This window comes from Carcharhinus amblyrhynchos, chromosome 9, assembly GCF_965287045.1.
Source record: "Carcharhinus amblyrhynchos chromosome 9, sCarAmb.v2.hapA, whole genome shotgun sequence".
Lineage (NCBI taxonomy): Eukaryota > Metazoa > Chordata > Chondrichthyes > Carcharhiniformes > Carcharhinidae > Carcharhinus > Carcharhinus amblyrhynchos.
The window spans coordinates 63,610,939-63,628,782 of NC_137332.1; positions in this window are offsets into that span (position 1 = coordinate 63,610,939).

Consider the following 17,844-nt stretch of genomic DNA (forward strand, 5'->3'; position numbering starts at 1 on the left):
CAGGAACATCAAACGGAATGTGACACCAAGCCACAAAAGGAAATATTAGGACAAGTGAACAAACACTTGCTCAAACAGGTACATTTCAATAAACATCTTTAACTCGCTCTCTTCCTTTGTTTTAGTCTTTGGATGTGGATGTTACTGGCTGGGTATTACCCAGCCCTAGTCGTCCTTGAACTGAATGGCTTGCTAGGCCATTTCAGAGGGCATTTGAGAGTCAACCACATTGCTGTGGCTCTGGAGTCACATGTGGGCCAGACCAGGTAAAGATGGCAGATTTCCTTCTCTGAAGCACATTAATGAACCAGATAGGTTTTCCTGACAATCGACAATGGTTTCATGGTCATCAGTACATACTTAATTCCAGATTTCTTTTTCCTGAATTCACATTTCACCATCTGCCACGGTAGAATTCGAACCTGGATCCCCAGAACGTTAGCTGAGCTTCTGGTTTAAAAGCTAGCGATAATACCACTTGGTCATTGCCTCCCCCCTTTAAGAGGCCCTAAGCTCTGGAGTTTATGATAAAAACTCCAGAGCTTAGGGCCTAGGCATCTGAAATCAGTGCTATCTGTCCTGGGTGATTAAAACAAGGGAAGTACACAAGGCCAGGATTGGAAGAGTGGGGGGATATTGGAGGGTTGTGGACCTGAAGGAGATTACAGAGATAGGGACAGGTGATGACATGGAAACATTTGAAAACAAGGATAAGGACTATTAAAGTGAACTGGGAACCCATGAAGGACAGCAAGCACAGGATAAATGAATGATACAAGGTAGGATAAAGGTAACAGAGTTCCAGTTGTTGGAGGAAGGAAAGGGGTTGGCCAGGAGTGCAATGGAATAGTTAAATCTCAAGATGGCAAAGGCATGGATAAAGGTTTCAGCAATTGAGGAGGTGATGCAGGGATGAAAAGAGACAATTTTTAAGAGATGCAAGCAGCGTTTTTTTGTGATGGAACAGATAAGGAGTCAGAATCTCATTGCAGGGTCAAAAATGATTCCCAGTGTCATGTTAGGTCTGCATAGTATTGGACAGTGAACAGGGACAGGGATCGAGTTTCTGAGCAGGCAACAGAGTTTGTGGCGGGAATCAAAGGCTGGGGTTTTCCCGTCATAAATCAATGGATATTTTGCTGAGGTCATCAAAGTTTCTGTCCTGCCTGTGACAGGTCCCACCTGGGAAATTCAGGTCAAAAAGTTTGGTCTTCCCAATATTTCATTGGAAGAAGTTTCTTCTCATCCAACACTGGATGATGGACTGATCAGAATGTGACAAATCAGAGATAATAGACGGGTTGAGAGAGATGGTGGTGAGGTAGAGCTGGGTCTCATCAATATACATATGAAACACTTTGGGGGTGAGGATCGTAGTGGGCAGGGGGCAGGCTACGCAAAGGTCTGTTGATCTCTGGTGGGAATGATGTTGTGATTGGGCCAGCGTATCAATGGGAAATAGAAGGGTGCTAAGCATGGATCCAGTGCTGGAGCAGAGGAGGAAACATTGCAGGCAATTCTCTGGCTGTGATTGGTTAGTTAGGAATGAAACCAAACAAGTACAGTCCCATGGATGAGAGGCATTGGAGGAGGATGGGATGCAGTCAACCATCTCAAGCATTGCAGACAGTCAAAAAGGATGAAAAGGGATAGCTTACCTTTGTAACAGTCACATAGGATGTCATCTGTGACTTTGGAATGAGTCAGTTCAGGGCAGTAAGCTAATTGGAGGAAGTCTCAGGAAAGATGGGCCCAAATTTGGAAGCAATTTCCCAGGATGGCTACACATTCAAAGACTGGGGAGGAGGTTGCTACTGAATCATTTCCAAAGAATTAGAGTAGCCAAGAGTGTTCCCTTTAAAGAAAGGTGTGATGAGTACAAATTAAGAGAGGGGAACGGCACCCAAGGACTAGACCAAGACCAAGGAGGCCAATTACAAACTTTCCTTCATCAATAAATATATATGTTGCTGTGGCTCTAACAGTGGTGACTATAATCATCTCAAAATAACGCCTATTGGTATCCAGGCAGTGGGCTTATTTTTTCAATACAACTTTCAATCACTTTTCACAGATTTTGGGTTGCACATTGAGTCCTTTGGATATCTTTACAGCATCAGATTGAGCGTGCTACTTGGCATTAGGCAGTTCAAAGATCAAAGACTGGCTAAAGTACCTGGCTATCTAAGATGTCATGCATCGATGTAACTTGTGATTAAACCAAAGAATAAATCAAACAAATGTCCTCACAATCAGAGGAGGACGTGTAATTGCCACTCACGGTTTTACTTTTGTTTTATGTAAAGTATCAATAAATCAGTAGCAATATGTTTCAAAGAAAACCCATTTTATTCCACTGCTGGTTTCAACAGTGCTTGCATCCATCCTGTATAGAAATAAAATGGCTGCCATAAATAGATGGGTGCTTTTCTCAAGTACCGTACAGGTCACAGTGTCACAACAATTACAGATAACAGCATAGTCCCAGCATGTAGTTCATCCTGAATTCCCCAGGAAGGAGTTTACCCTGAATTTCCCAGGATTGGAGTTTATCCTCAATTCCCCAGGAGGGAGTTTATCCTGAATTCCCCAGGGATGAAGTTTATCCTTAATTTCCTGGGGATGGAGTTTATCCTGAATTTCCCAGGGATGGAGTTTATCCTGAATTTCCTAGGGATAGCATCCATCCTGAATTTCCCAGGACTGGAGTTTATCCTGAATTTCCCAGTATGGAATTTATCCTGAATTTCCCAGGGATGGTTTCCATCCTGAATTTCCCAGGGGTGGAGTTTATCCTAAGTTTCCCAGGGATGGAGCTTATCCTAAATTTCCCAGGGATGGAGTTTATCCTGAATTTCCTAGGAATAGCATCCATCCTGAATTTCCCAGGACTGGAGTTTATCCTGAATTTCCCAGTATGGAATTTATCCTGAATTTCCCAGGGATGGTTTCCATCCTGAATTTCCCAGGGATGGAGTTTATCCTGAATTTCCTGGGCTGGAGTTTATCCTGAAATTTTTCAGGGGTGGAGTTTATCCTAAATTTTCGAGGGGTGGAGTTTATCCTGAATTTCCCAGGGGTGGAGTTTAACCTGAATTTCCCAGGGATGGAGTTTTACCTGAATTTCCCAGGGATGGAGTTTACCCTGAATTTCCCATGGAATTTATCCTGAATTTCCCAGGGGTGGAGTTAATATTGTATTTCTGCATCTGCTCAGAGGTGGGATTCTGACTTCTGAGTTAGAAGATGATGGGTTTGCACCCACAGCCCTGGTGAATGGAGAAGTGACATCTGGTCTATGAATACTGGGTTGATATTCAACAATGTTCTCGTGTCCTGTGACAATGGAAGGGTTCTCCTCATTGTAAGCCTTGGAAGCCAAACTGGCCTTCACATACCGGGATGAAATCCAGCAGTCAATGGGAGTGGGGTGGCAAACACCAATCACAAATGGCTAGTTCTGCTTGGTCAGGCTAACACTGAACACTCTCAGCATGATGTAATGATGGTGGCATGGTACACAGTGGTAAGCATTGCTGCCTCACAGCACCAGGGACCAGGGTTCAATTCTGGCCTCAGGTCACTGTCTATGTGGAGTTTGCACATTCTCCCCGTGTCTGCATGGGTTTCCTCCCACAGTCCAAAGATGTGCAAGTTAGGCTGATTGCCCATGCTAAATTGCCCCTTTGTGCCAGGAGGATTAGGAGGGTGAATGTGTGGGGTTGCAGGGGTGGGGCCTGGGTTATTGTCAGTGTGGGCTCGATGGGCCAGGTGGTCTCCTACTGCACTGTAGATTGCATGAAGTCTATGACAGTGACAGAAATGTGTGGCCTTCAGAGCAACAAACGTGTGGAAGAGTGTATATCACTGCTAACTGGTATTCACATCTAATACATTTTACAATGAAATGCACTTCCAGTTAATAGAAAATCTTGATACGGTAGAAATGATTTGATAATTTACAATCATACCACAACCAAGCAGCATTCTTGAAAGCAACATGTTCAAAGTTACATAGGACTGGCTCATTGCTGCATGCATTAACTTATTACTTTAACTGAAACGTAATCATGAAAGAAAACGAACAATGTGTGGCCGACATCCAAAACCCCTGGGCCTGAGCGTGTCCTTTGTAGACCACATCCTTTGTCGTGATCAACCATGCCACCCATTAGCACAAAAAAAGTAACACCTATAGTTAACAGTTTGCTTCAAGCCTTTGTTCATTGTTTTACAAAAATGCACCACAGCCAGGATTGAGTATTTGTGATATAGTTTCTACACACAGCAGAAAGCTGATATTCCAACCCTAATCAAACAAAATCTAATTGTTCAGTCGAGCAGAATGGAGGGGGTGAATGTTTCTTTTCTCTGACACTGAGGTGGCGAAACAGCAAAGGCACAAATGGAGGCAAACATAACAAGGTGTTTAGCGACATGGCGGCACAGTCATTAGCACTGCTGCCTCACAACGCCAGGGACACAGGTTCGATTCATGGCTCGGGTCACTGTGGGAGTGGAATCTGCATGTTTTCCCCATGTCTGTGTGGGTTTACTCTGGGTGCTCCTGTTTCCTCCCACAGTCCAAAAGACATGCTGGTTTGGTGCACTGGCCATGCTAAATTCTCCCTCAGTGTACCCGAACAGGCACTGGTGACGAAGGGATTTTCACAGTAACTTCATTGCAGCGTTAATGTAAGCCTATTTGTGACACTAATAAATAACTTTATTCTATTTAAAATGTTAAACTAGACTTGCCCTTAAGTTAGTTGCTGAAACCTCAGAAATAAAACATTACATTTTCCATCCTAAATGAGCAAACTGGCAGATTAAAACTGAAAAATAACTCCTCTCATCTTCACCCAACATACACCCAATACAATCTTGAGCCACGCCTCAAAATGGGCCTTCACACTTGCTTCCATAATAGAGCCTAATTCCCTTTGCCAGTTGTGGGATTCTGCTTATAATTGACAGCGAATGGGTGGAGTGTTGAGGCCTTGAGTGGGTTATTGCAAGCTGTTTCAAGCCAGGAATTTCTTAGGTGGGCAAGTTGAACCCCTCAATGCTGACCTTTTACTTCCCTCCCTCTTCATTCCAGCACACTGTCAGAGGCAAATGGCTTCTTTCTGTGCCATGACTCTCCAACCTACCAGCACTGGCTGGGCTTTGGATTTTCAGCCCGCTCCAATCGGCCAGGCTCTCTGCTATTGTATGTAGTTGAGATCCAATGGTAGAAATCAGACTCTCAAAGCAGATATGGGGTATAACAGAAAACCCACCCATTTGAGGCAAAAGTTTAAAATTATTCCCTTTATTTCCTCGTGTTTTCTGAAAAGTTATCTCCCCTGTACTTGACCACCTCAAAGCGATGAGTTTTTTTGCTGAGCTTCGAACCAGTGGCACTAAAAAGGTGACATTTCCCTCAACAAAAAGTCTCTCTGTAACTATCTCCCCGTATGTGAATTTGCGTTGTGAGATGTTTGGAACTGACAATTTGTGGGTTCTTATTAAAAGGTGAACTTAATTTTCATAGACCCACTGCCGTCAATGCAGTTAATACTCAGCGCTGCAACACTTACAACCGCATACAAAGAAAGGGCTGATGAACAAGGACAAAGTTTAGAAATTGATTCTGTTTTATTTCTGCACCATGGAACCCTATACAGATCCACAACAACTGACAACGAATTTTAAATGTACTGTGGATGGTTAGACTGTCTCTACGAAGTTATGTTTGTCACATTGTAGCTAATAATAAATCATTCTAGTCAGGCACACACAGAGTTTTTTCTGTTTGTCATAAACCACCTTCACCTTGAGCCATTGTGCTCAAGTCTCTGAAGTATGAAGATCAGTAGGGGTTAAGGTTCCACTTCCAAGTCTGTGTTGAGTTAATTGATTCCAGCTAGCAACTACAATAAGGTCAACACATTTGGTGGCTGCACCTGGATTGGAAAAGGGCAAACTGACCAGGTTTCCTGTTCCTGAGCTCCATTTGGCACAATCAATATCACAACTCCTACAACTAATGTACACGTGTAGATGCCAAGTAGATATCACCCTCAAATAGACTTCCAGCTATTGTTTCTCTTTTTCTGTAAAAGATCTCTTGGGCAAGTTACCATGCACACGGCTGTTCTCAATGTGGGTATTAATGCATGGGAGGGGTAGAAACAAATTGGCTCTGCACTCACATGCACCTGCCATTATCAGGAGAAGATATTAATTGTAACCATCAATTACTCCAGATGTTCCCTGTACAACTGAAACATAATCTTCTTAATTTTTGTAATCAATTCCACTCACAATAGGCAATGAAATTCTATTAGCTTCCCTAATGATTTGCTGCACCTGTGTACAAATCTTTTGTAATTCAGGCACTGAGATACCCAGATCCCTCTGTATCTCAGAACTCTGTAATCTCTCACCATTTAGATAATAAACTCATTTTTTACTCTTCCTCCCAAAATAGACCATTTCACATTTGCCGGATTTTTGCCCATTCACAGCCTCCCCATGCCCTTTGTAGCTTTATGTCCTCTTCACAATTCACTTTCCTACCTATCTTTGTGTTGTCAGCAAATTTAGTAACTGTACTTACAGTTCCTTCATCCAAGTCATATTTATGTATATAAATTATAAAATATTGATCCCTGTGGCACACCACTCACCACACCCTGCCATTTATACCAACTTTCTATTTCCTATTAACTGGCCAATCTTTAATTGATGCCAATGTGTTGCCCCCTGCACTATGAGCTTTTATTTTACCTTTGGCACCTTGTCAAATGTCCTCTGGAAATGTGAGTACATTACATCCCTTTATCCACAATGCATGTGACTCTTTCAAAGAACTCCAATAAATTACTTAAACATGATTTCCCTTTCACAAAACCATGTTGTTTCTGCCTGACAGCCTTGAATTTTTCCAAGTTTTCCAAGTACCACGTAATTTCTTTATTAATGGTTTCTAACATTTTCCCCATGCCAGATGTTAGGTTAACAGGCCTATAGTTTCCTGCTTTCTGTCTCCCTCTTTTCTTGAATTAAGGAATTACATTTGGTTTCTTTCAATCTAACGGAGTCTTCTCAAATCTAGGGAATTTTAGAAAGTGCATCACCATCTCATTAGACACATCTTTCGGGACCTTAGGGTGAAGTCCACCAGGACCGAGGATTTGGCAGCCAGAATGTCCCATTGATTGTCTGACATTAATCTGGTCTTGTTGCACCTCGATTCCTATCAACTGACTATGAAAAGCACCAATTGCACATACAATGAAATCATGTATCACAACTTCCCAGAAGAGTTTCTGAAAATAAAGACGAAAATAAGGAACTATTTCGAAAAAGTTGCAAGATCCAGATAAACTAAGTAAATCTGGTGGACTGTAAATTCACTTTTAAACATTTTGTAATCTTTACTATCTGTAACTCAAGCAGGAACAGCGCATGGAATGCAACTCCTGCATCTTTATCAATTACCTTGTGCAATAAACCAGCTTTTAGTACAGAATGCAAATTCTGCTGTACTAAAACTCCCTTATGACTAAACTGTTATAGTGCCATACTTCTCTTTCCTACAACATGCTGGTTAACCATGTTACAGTTTACTCATAAAACTGAGGACTAAGCTACAAGGTCAAACACGAGGGAGGGGAAGTGAGCCCAATTTATTTCACGTAGGCCATGTTTGAGTGTGTGGCTTGCATCAGGTAATGTAGCAAACAGCTGCAGCACCACCAACTATTCATACAAAACTGGTTAGGAGGTCAAACGGCAGATGGGGGAGGGAAGAGGTAAAAGTGAGCCAGGAAAAGAAACTGAAGCAATTAGATTGAAAAGAATTCCTATTGTTAACTTTAAAACTGACAACTGGGTAGAAAGAGCCGAGAGATCTGCAGCATGGCTTTGAGTGAATGGTCTGCTATCTTACGTTAATTCGCCTAATATATAATATCAAATCATGCCCAAGTATCCTCTTAATAGAATTTATCTTTTTAGAATTTAACTTAAACAATACTTAAAAGGCAGAAAACCATCATGAACAATTGGAGCCCTAGAAAAGGTTCAAAACCCATACCATTTCTTCTTTAAGTATATCAGTTTAAGCTTGAACTCAATTAATCATCACTCATGAACATCAGGCACAGCATGTTTAGAAACCTATAATCAGGGAAGCGTTTTAATTTTTAATGTGACTTATTGTTTTGGCCATAGCCATTTATTCAAAGGAACAGAAAATACTGAGTAGATCTTGGAGTGAAAGAATTTAAATTTTTTAAGCATCAGAAGAATGATTTTGTTTCTCGCTGTGCCTGAACATCCGGTTGTAATAATGAAAGACCACTCTCCTTGACCAAGTGCAATTGGATGCTGCCCTCATTTGAGAGTCAGGGCTGTGGCCACATTTGTGGGCAGTGCTTGGTGCTTGGACATGAAAAATCAAGGGGACTTGGGCATACTGTAGCTATACGTGTGATTCAGTCACTCCCTATATTCCGCCATCTTTTAATCCACCAAATTTGTTTGTACAGAGATGACATGACTGTCCGGGCACAATTGAGAAAGAAGCTGTTGGCCTTGATGTTTATTAACTAACAGTTTGGCAGCAACAATGTTTCCCGTAAAGTCTGCATTGTTTTTCACATTAATGTTATATTTTTAGATATGTGTGTTGTGGGGCCTTTCAAAATTAATTTATGATGCACTCAACCTGTCCATCACATTCTTTGCTCTCACTTAAGGCAGCTACTGAAGTACTAAGAAGGTCCTTATGTACTTACAGCCTGGAAGCAACAGACATTATCATATTTACAAGTTACAAATAAAGAAGTAGGAAATGTGCAGGGACTCCTTGCTAAAGGATGTTAAGCATGTGAGAGAGACAACCAGTGGACAGGGCTAGGATTCAGAGTTTTTTGGGAAGCACCAAGCAAATGCTGTCATTCAATGGGCTGAAGGAACTGAAAGTTACTACCTCCTGAAACTGAATGACTCTCATATTTGGAAATTGGCACAGAATGAAACTTGCAAGAGGCCTTCTATATTTGCCATCATGTTGTAGGAAAGAGAAGTATTATATCAAAATAGTTTAGTCATAAGGGAATTTTAGTACAGAAGGATTTGCATCCTGTACCAAACTCTCGATTTATTTTGAAGACCATTTGATATTTTACCATGAAGAAAACAACAAGCTTCAAACTATTAATTTAAAATGTTTTTGGTGACAGCTTCATTGTTGTTGAGTAAAGGCCCACTAAACATGAACTTATACATGAACTGATGACAAATGGATAACTGAATGCAAAATTGAAGCTGCATCTAATATTAATGAATCTTTTTAATTTTATATTTATATTTTAACATTTCAATGACTACTGCGTCAGCACAACATAGCAACTTATCCCAGTTTTGTCTTTATTTTGATGGCACACTACCTGGTACACAAAAAAACTGGAGTATGAACATCATTTCAAGTGCATTCTAACTTTAAATAGAATTTTAATGCAATAGTATAATACCCATTGAATGAGTATTTTAAGGCAGATCATGGGATTGTCATTGAATTTTCCTTAAATTTCACACTATGTTATCTGCCAGTTCGTAACACATGGCTCACAATGTGATTTCTATTTACCATTTTGGAATAGTAGTCTTTTACAGTCCAGACTAGTTACAATGGAAAGAGTGTTACAGGAATACTATAGCAGAGTCAATGTGGCTGCTAGTGGATTATAATGTGGTTGACTGTTAAATGCCCTCTCAAGGTCAATTAGAGATGAGCAATAAATGTTGACCCAGTCAACGACAAACAGGTCCCATGAATGAATGAAAAAAAACAAGACTGAGGGATTCAAATAGTTTCAGAAAATGTAAAAGTGAGCGACAGTTTGTTTCTCAGTTACACCTTAAGGCTGTATTACTGCAAAGAGTTTCTCACATTACACAAATTTTGAAATCAGATCAACTAAATTAATTTAAACTACGTACAGCAGTATAAGAAAATGATCTGCTTAAATTCCTTCTGGAGTCAGGAATCATTTTCCAAAGTTGTCACCCAACACTTGAGGAAGGCAACACACAAAGAGAATTAAATGAACATGCTGGGCTCCCCCCACCCCCAACCAGCAATGCCCCCACCCTCCCCCCCACCCCCCACAGACACACATATACACACACACACACACACACACACACACACACACACACACACACACACACACACACACACACACACACACACACACACACACACACTCTCCACCCCTCCACCCCCAATCAGTATGTGCGCACATTGGCTAGTTTTGATAGTGCTAGCTGATACCAAATCTTAGGTGATACCAGGTTACTTAAGAATTTAAATGTACCAGAAATCCTAATTTCTTATATGATATATTGATGTTACATTTCTAATCATGATCATGCATTCACTGTATTAAGCCAGTATCAGTGATACATTCAATATCATTGAATGTTGGAGCAGCTTTGAGGAGCTAAAAGGCCTTCTCCAATTCCAATGTTCATAACGTCATAAAAATCCATCAGATTACGTTTTTCTTACCCCTCCCCTCTTCACTCCCACAATTGTGGAAATATTTGTGAGACTCCATTGTATTTCTGATTGACTGAAGCTGAAACCCCAAGTTTCCTGCCACAACGGGGGGTGTACAGGGGTGTCATCATCCAGTAGACTCAAAAACCACACCTATTGCTTCAATGAATCGTGCACCTAATACAGCAACTAAATTTGCCAAAGCTGAACCTACAGCCACAGAACAACCAGCCACTTGCATTTGTGGACACAAAAACCCTTACACAGACGAACCTTTAAGCTGGTTTTGGCTTTCAACAAGATTCTAATATGTTGCAACTTTTTATCCCTCTGAACACCAAAAATTACAAATATTCATCTTCCAAAGCCTTGCACACATAATCTTGACTGACACTGCAGCACAATACTGAGGGAGCACTGGACCTCAGAGGTGCCATTCTTTGAGTGAGAGATTAAAACAAGATCCTATTTCTCCTTGTGGGTAAATGTAAAAAAGATCCTACAGCACAATTTGAAAAAGCAAACGGGAGCTGTCCCTACTATCCTGGCCAATAACAACCAATATCAATGAAATATATTATCCAGTCAATTATTTCATTGCTGTTTTTGGGTCCTTGCTTTATGCAATTGCCTTGTGCTTCTTGTATTACAATAGTGATTACACTCCAAAAGTACTTCATTGCATGTAAAGCCCTTTGGGATATCCTGAGGTTCTCCCTTTTATCCTTTGTTCTGATCCATAACTATAAATTGGCACACTGGGAATTGATTCAATTTGACATAATTTGATGTCTACTTCCCTATTACCTGAAAAATAGGTACACTAATGACACTATTAAAAAGCTAAGTGCACTTGGCCCCACAAAATACAGGTTTACTATTGCAACTAGCTGTACTCATTGGGTACAAAGCATTTTGGGGTATCCTAAGGCTATATAAATGCAAGTCTTTTATCTTTCTTTTGGTTGTTGGGAATGATCAGTCTAAGAAGGATCAATATAGCTCCTCAATAAATGATAATTTATACAGCAAAATAATTTTTGAGTCACTGTCTGCATTAAACAACTCCACTGACAATCGATACCAAGTTATTACAAGCAGTACTAAAACACAGCGGTTACTGCCAAAAACTAATGTGTCACCGCATGTACCATGACTAGGATTTAGAGGGATGGTGGTAACATTCTTTATATTAAGTTTTCTACTTATAAAAATAGTTTGGTTGCTCACACGGAATCTAATAAGATATTGTTCGTAACATGGTTCCCATTTATTTTGTAATGCATAAAATGGCGAAATGAAGAAATACTTTTTTGGGAACTTTAGTTCCACTTTTTAAAGACAATTCCAACAAAAGGTTTAGAGGGATCTGGGCTAAATGCAGACAAACGGAGTTAGCTTAGATCGGCAATTTGGTCAGCATGGACCAGTTTGGGCCAAAGGCCTTGTCTCCATGCCGTAGGTTCTGTGATTCTATGAAACTATTTAGCATTCAAAGTTATCAAAGCCATTTTACATGGGAATTGGGTTCAAAAAAGCCTATTCCAAAGCAGTACCGCCTGAAGTACACATAGCAGCAGAGATAAGGTGAGGCTCGGTTCACTGAAACGTTCTTTCCCTCTTCCATCAAAAACCTCCTAAAAATTATTTGCTTTAGCCATACTTTCACGGCCTCATATTTGCTCCCCTCTTTTCTCCATTCTTTCCAAAGTCCTCTGCTCTGGAAAGCACTTGTTCATGCTTCTGTTCATACAATTCACAATGGAAATATAGGTAGTCCTAATGTGTGAGCTGGTGGTCTTCATGGACAGAAAAAGTTGGACATTAATAACCCAATTAAAAAGTTAAATGCACTTGGCCCACGAAATACAGGCTTACTATTGGAATTAACTGTACTCATTGTGTACAAAGCATTTTGGGGCATCCTCAAGCTATATAAATGCAAGTCTTTTCTCTTTTGTTTGGTTGTTAGGAATGATCCGTCTAAAAAGGATCAATTTAACTCTCCAATAGATGATAATTTGTACAGCAAAATGATTTTTGAGTCACTGCCTGCATTTAACAACTCCACTGACAACAGATACCCATTTATTCATTTTTTTTGTTGCACCAACTTCTTCTTTCTGTAAAGTTCAGAAATGTACAATTCTGAACTGCTCTTCCGACTCATAACTGAAACCAATATACTGTGTGTTTGATCACAGTTGAAGCACGAATGGAGACCAGATATCAAGTCCAATTCGCTGTATGTGGTATGAGCAATAACCATCAAGAAAAGTCCCCAATACAGAAGGCACAATTCAAGGAAGATGGGCGTTTACCAGAACAATTAAACCGAGATTAGGAAAGAGCAGATAACATCAGAAGCAAACAACAGAACTAAACAATCATTGCAAATATCCTACAGGCATGCAAAATTCTGCATCTGTCCCTAACCTTCATCTATCAATGGCGCCTATCCACTCTAACAAAGGTAGCACAAATTCCTGGGACTTGTAAAGAGAAATGTACTCCACTTTAATGAAACTATTGGTTCAGTCTTGGAACGTGTGTTCAATTAAGCATGAAATAATGAAGAAGATTCTGCACAACTAGACAGCAGACACAGAACAAAGCACCCAAAAGAATACATCAGAGATTTGGATTCAACATGGTTATTGGGTAAGAACCATGATTACAGAAATGACAAGATCCAATACTATCTTTATTCATTGAAGTTTAAAATTCAAAACTGATTAATGAAACCAATGAAACATTGATCTCTTAATTCCATGGCCAAAACTATTCTATAAGATATAACAGCCACCAAATAGAATCCAAAATACAATGCCTTACATCTTTCTTTTCGCGCCATCTTTATCCGCACTGTTATAAGTCTCCAATATATCCAAAACAATATTTCATTGACTAATGTATTTGAAAAATCAAGCTTTTTTAACTTCATTGCAGTGTGAATGTAAGCCTACTTGAGACTAATAAATAAACGTTATCTTTTTTATTAAATGTGAAGGGTGCTTAAATGCCAAGACAACTTATCAGCCAAACTTGAAATTTACACTCATGTCAGGTATTCCTTATGAACAAACAAAACGTCCAATTGGCTGTATTTGAGCAAGGGGCAAATTCTCACCATAGTAAAAAAAATTCACCCCATTCTGAAACGTGAATGGGAAAACCAATGATTTAATAAAATGTTATGCTCAGCCCTCCAACACACATACACACACAATTATTTCTGTAAACTAAAGATTTTTCTAACCACCAGGGAATTTCGTAGAAATTTGCGATTATTCGGATTTATTTACAAGATTAAATTCGTCTTGTCACATTATCTATCATTTCCTTTAATTAGCCGGAATGAGGGACCGTTCACTGCCTCTGTTCTTGTATATTAAAAATACTGCAAAGCAAAATCATTGTGTGGCCACTGTTCTCACCACTCATCCCTGTCATTTACAAATATAACATCCAAACGATCTGAATCATTGAGCTAAACATATTTCAGAGAACGAAGCACATAAGTCAGTTTATTTTACCTTCGGCGTCAACAGTTGCACCCAATAGTGCAGCGGCAAGAGCCAAGTATTTCAGCCAGGAAAACTTGCTCATGTTTTAATTCTGCTGGTGGTCGGGAGTAGTTAAACACCATGCGTCCTGTCGAGAAATAATACAACTATTATTCGGTGGGGTGGTCAAAATAAAGAACAAAAACTTGATAACTCTCTCTAAAGTTCAAACTAACGCGTCTTTAGTAGGGCGCGTACGTTTTGCCTTGCTTGATGTTCGATGAGTACAACTTCCTCCAACTTTAGTAGAACCTTAAACCACTTGTCCTGATATACAAGTGATGTAAGTCACAGCTCTCTCTATAGGTTCTCAGCAATGTCTCCAGGAAGTCACTGGCTTCAACACAACTGCATTGCATCGAAACTTCCCCCCCAAAAAAGCTCCAATACTGCGAAGCTGACATCTATGTGTAACGAGTAATGTATATGTGTGTATGTAAATTCTGGATTCACATCTAGAGGCCCGGGAATCAGCGTGAGAATTAGATAGGGGGGGGGGGGGTGGTTCTAAAAGTTAAGTCAGCCTGAACCATATCTTAAATTAAATCTGCATCATGCATCAACTTTCATTCGCCTAGAAGCTGGAGGACTGGATTCTTTAGTTATTTTAGATACCAACCCAGTCAAATGGAGGTGTGATCTGTCAAACAGTAAGGTGCTCTAGCTGGCAAACAGCGAAGTTCCCCTCACCCCACCACTATTCTAATGACGTGAAATCAGAATTGTCAATCTGATATTTCAGGCCGGAAATGTAGCTATTCAGTCAACTGGAAACATGGCAACCCAGAGACAAGTGGTGTCACAATAACGAGCTGCACATTATAGAGCTGTACTGTGCAGAGCAGTGCTTTGCAGAAGACCGCTGTCTGTCACAGAAGGGGTGTTCACATGACTGTACAATCATGCAAATATCACTTGTTCTTTCACCTAATATTAACTGGACTTCAGAATATTTATATACACTTCACCCCTGGGGATTAAACACATGTCACACAACCCAAGAGTTATAAATATGCCCCAATTCCTTTAACTGCATCACTTGAGTTTTGCAGATTTTTAAAAAATGACAATAAACCATGTGCGCACAAGTGCCCACATTTGAAACAAATGAAAATTGAAAAAAATAACTTTTGCTGAACATCACATGATGGCATGTTGCTAACAGTTTAGGAATCATAGAAACCCAACAGTACAGAAAGAGGCCATTCAGCCCATCGAGTCTGCACCGACCACAATCCCACCCAGGCCCTACCCCCATATCCCCACATATTTTTACCCAATAATCCCTCTAACCTACACATCTCAGGACACTAAGGAACAATTGAAGCTTGGCCAATCAACCTAACATTGGACTGTGGGAGGAAACCCATGCAGACATGAAGAGAATGTGCAAACTCCACATGACGAAGGAACAGCAGTTCCGAAAGCTAATGGCATTTGCTACAAGTAAACCTGTTGGACTTTAACCTGGTGTTGAGAGACCTCTTACTGTGCAAACTTCACACAGACAGTGACCCAAGCTGGGAATTGAACCCAGGTCCCTGGAGCTGTGAAGCAGCAGTGCTAACCACTGTGCCACTGTGCCGCCCTAGGAATTTCTAATGTTCACTCTGGTTCTCTCCAAGACGCTACCTGACCTATTGAGCTCTTCCAGCTTTTTATCCTTTTCTTATTTCAGATCTTCAGTACTCTATTTTTGTAGGAGTTTAAGATGAATCAACAAAGCACTAAAATAACAAGTCAACACTTGAATTGGAATTTATTTTCTTCTCTAAGTTTTACTGTTTTTTATTGCCTGCATTGGGAGAAGGACCCATAATCCTAATTGTCAGCCAAACACATTTTTAAAGGTTATTTATTAGTGTCACAAGTAGGTTTACCTGAACACTGCAATGAAGTTACTGTGAAAGTCCTCTAGTCACCCCACTCCAGCGCCTGTTCGGGTACACTGAGGGAGAATTTAGCATAGTCAATGCACCTAACAGCATGTCATTCGGACTGTGGGAGGAAAATGGAGCACCCAGAGAAAACCCATCCAGAGACAGGGAGAACCTGCAAACTCTGCACAGTGACCCAAGCCAGGAATCAAACCTGGGTCCCTGGTGTTGTGAGGCAGCAGTGCTAACCACTGTGCCACCATGCTGCCCACATGCCTGAGCTCCATACTATGCTTGATCTTTAATGCCCCAAATTTTGAGTCACTCGACTATGAAAACATGTGTTACTCAAGAAGGAGGTTTCACACCACTTTTTTCAACACCATTTCCTTCTCAAGGCAATTAGGGATGGGCAGTAAGTGCTGCCTCCAGGCATTACCCACACTTTAGAAGAGTCCTCACTGTTGTCTGTAGATTGATCCTCACGCACACCTTTCAGAGTGTTTGAATTTGAATCGTCCAGAAACATGAAGAACATTTGTGTAGAATGGCAATACAGTCACAAGGATTAATTTCTAGGAATATCATCTCAGCATCGTTACAGAGTAAACAAATTTGGGTGGGCTAATGATCCAGATTCCTTTTTTAAATTCATTCATGGGACATGGGCGCCACTGGCATTTATTGCCCATCCTTAATTGTCTTTGTACTAAGTGTTTGCTAGGAGGAGTAGACTACTCAGCCCTTCAAGCTTGGTCTGCCATTCAATATAATCATGGTTAATCTAATTGTAACCTGAACTCCACATTCCCATCTACCCCGATAACCTATCCTCTTTTGTTTTTATTTCATTTAAACCACCTTTCCAGGGACCTGGAGTTACATGTAGGCCAAACAGGTAAGAAGGGCAGATTTTCTTCCCTATAGGACATTAATTATGACAATTTATGACAGATTTATGACAATCATCATTAGACGTTTAATTCCACATCTTTACTGAACTCAAATTTCACCAAATCCACAATCATTACCATCTAAAAAGACAAGAGCAACAAGTACCTGGAAACACCACCACTTGGAGGTTTCCCTCCAAGACATACACCATGCTGAAATACATCACCGTTCCTTCAATGTCACTGGAGCAAAACCCTGGAACTCCCTCCCTAACAACACTGTGCGTGTACCCACAACTGAGGAAGCTCAGCACTTTAAGAAGGCAGCTTTTCACCACCTTCTCAAGGACAACTAGGAAGGGAAATGAATGCTGATCTAGCCAGTGATGCCTACATCTCGTAAAAAGAAGAGAAAAGCAAAGGGAGAAATGTTATCGAGAGTAAGCAGGAATGTGGAATTCAGGTTACAATCAGATCAGCCATGATTGTATTGACCAATGGAGCAGGCTCAAAGAGCCAAGTGGATTACACCTGCTCATTATTCCCATATGCATTATGTTCGTATTTAACAGGATCAAGTATTGTCTAACTAGCACAGGTATGGTGGCTGAACAGAACTGGATATGAGTTTGGAGACAGGTAGTTTTGGTTGGTATCATGTTTACAGGGTTCAGGAGACCAGCCAGGAATGTTTTAGAATAGTACAGAAATAATAAGGGCTTGGATGAGGGTTTCAGAGCAGATGAACAGAGGAAAGAATAGAATTGGAGTCAGGTTCAAATAATAATGAACATAATATCCAAGCTAACCATCACTGTAGAGAATGAAAACAATTCAGAATACTGATTTGGTCATTGTTTTTCCTGGGTCATCTGGGTGGAAATCTATTATTTCTTTGAAGAACTGTCAAACGAAGCCAGTTAGAAATCCATCCAATTTCTGTTTGTCCA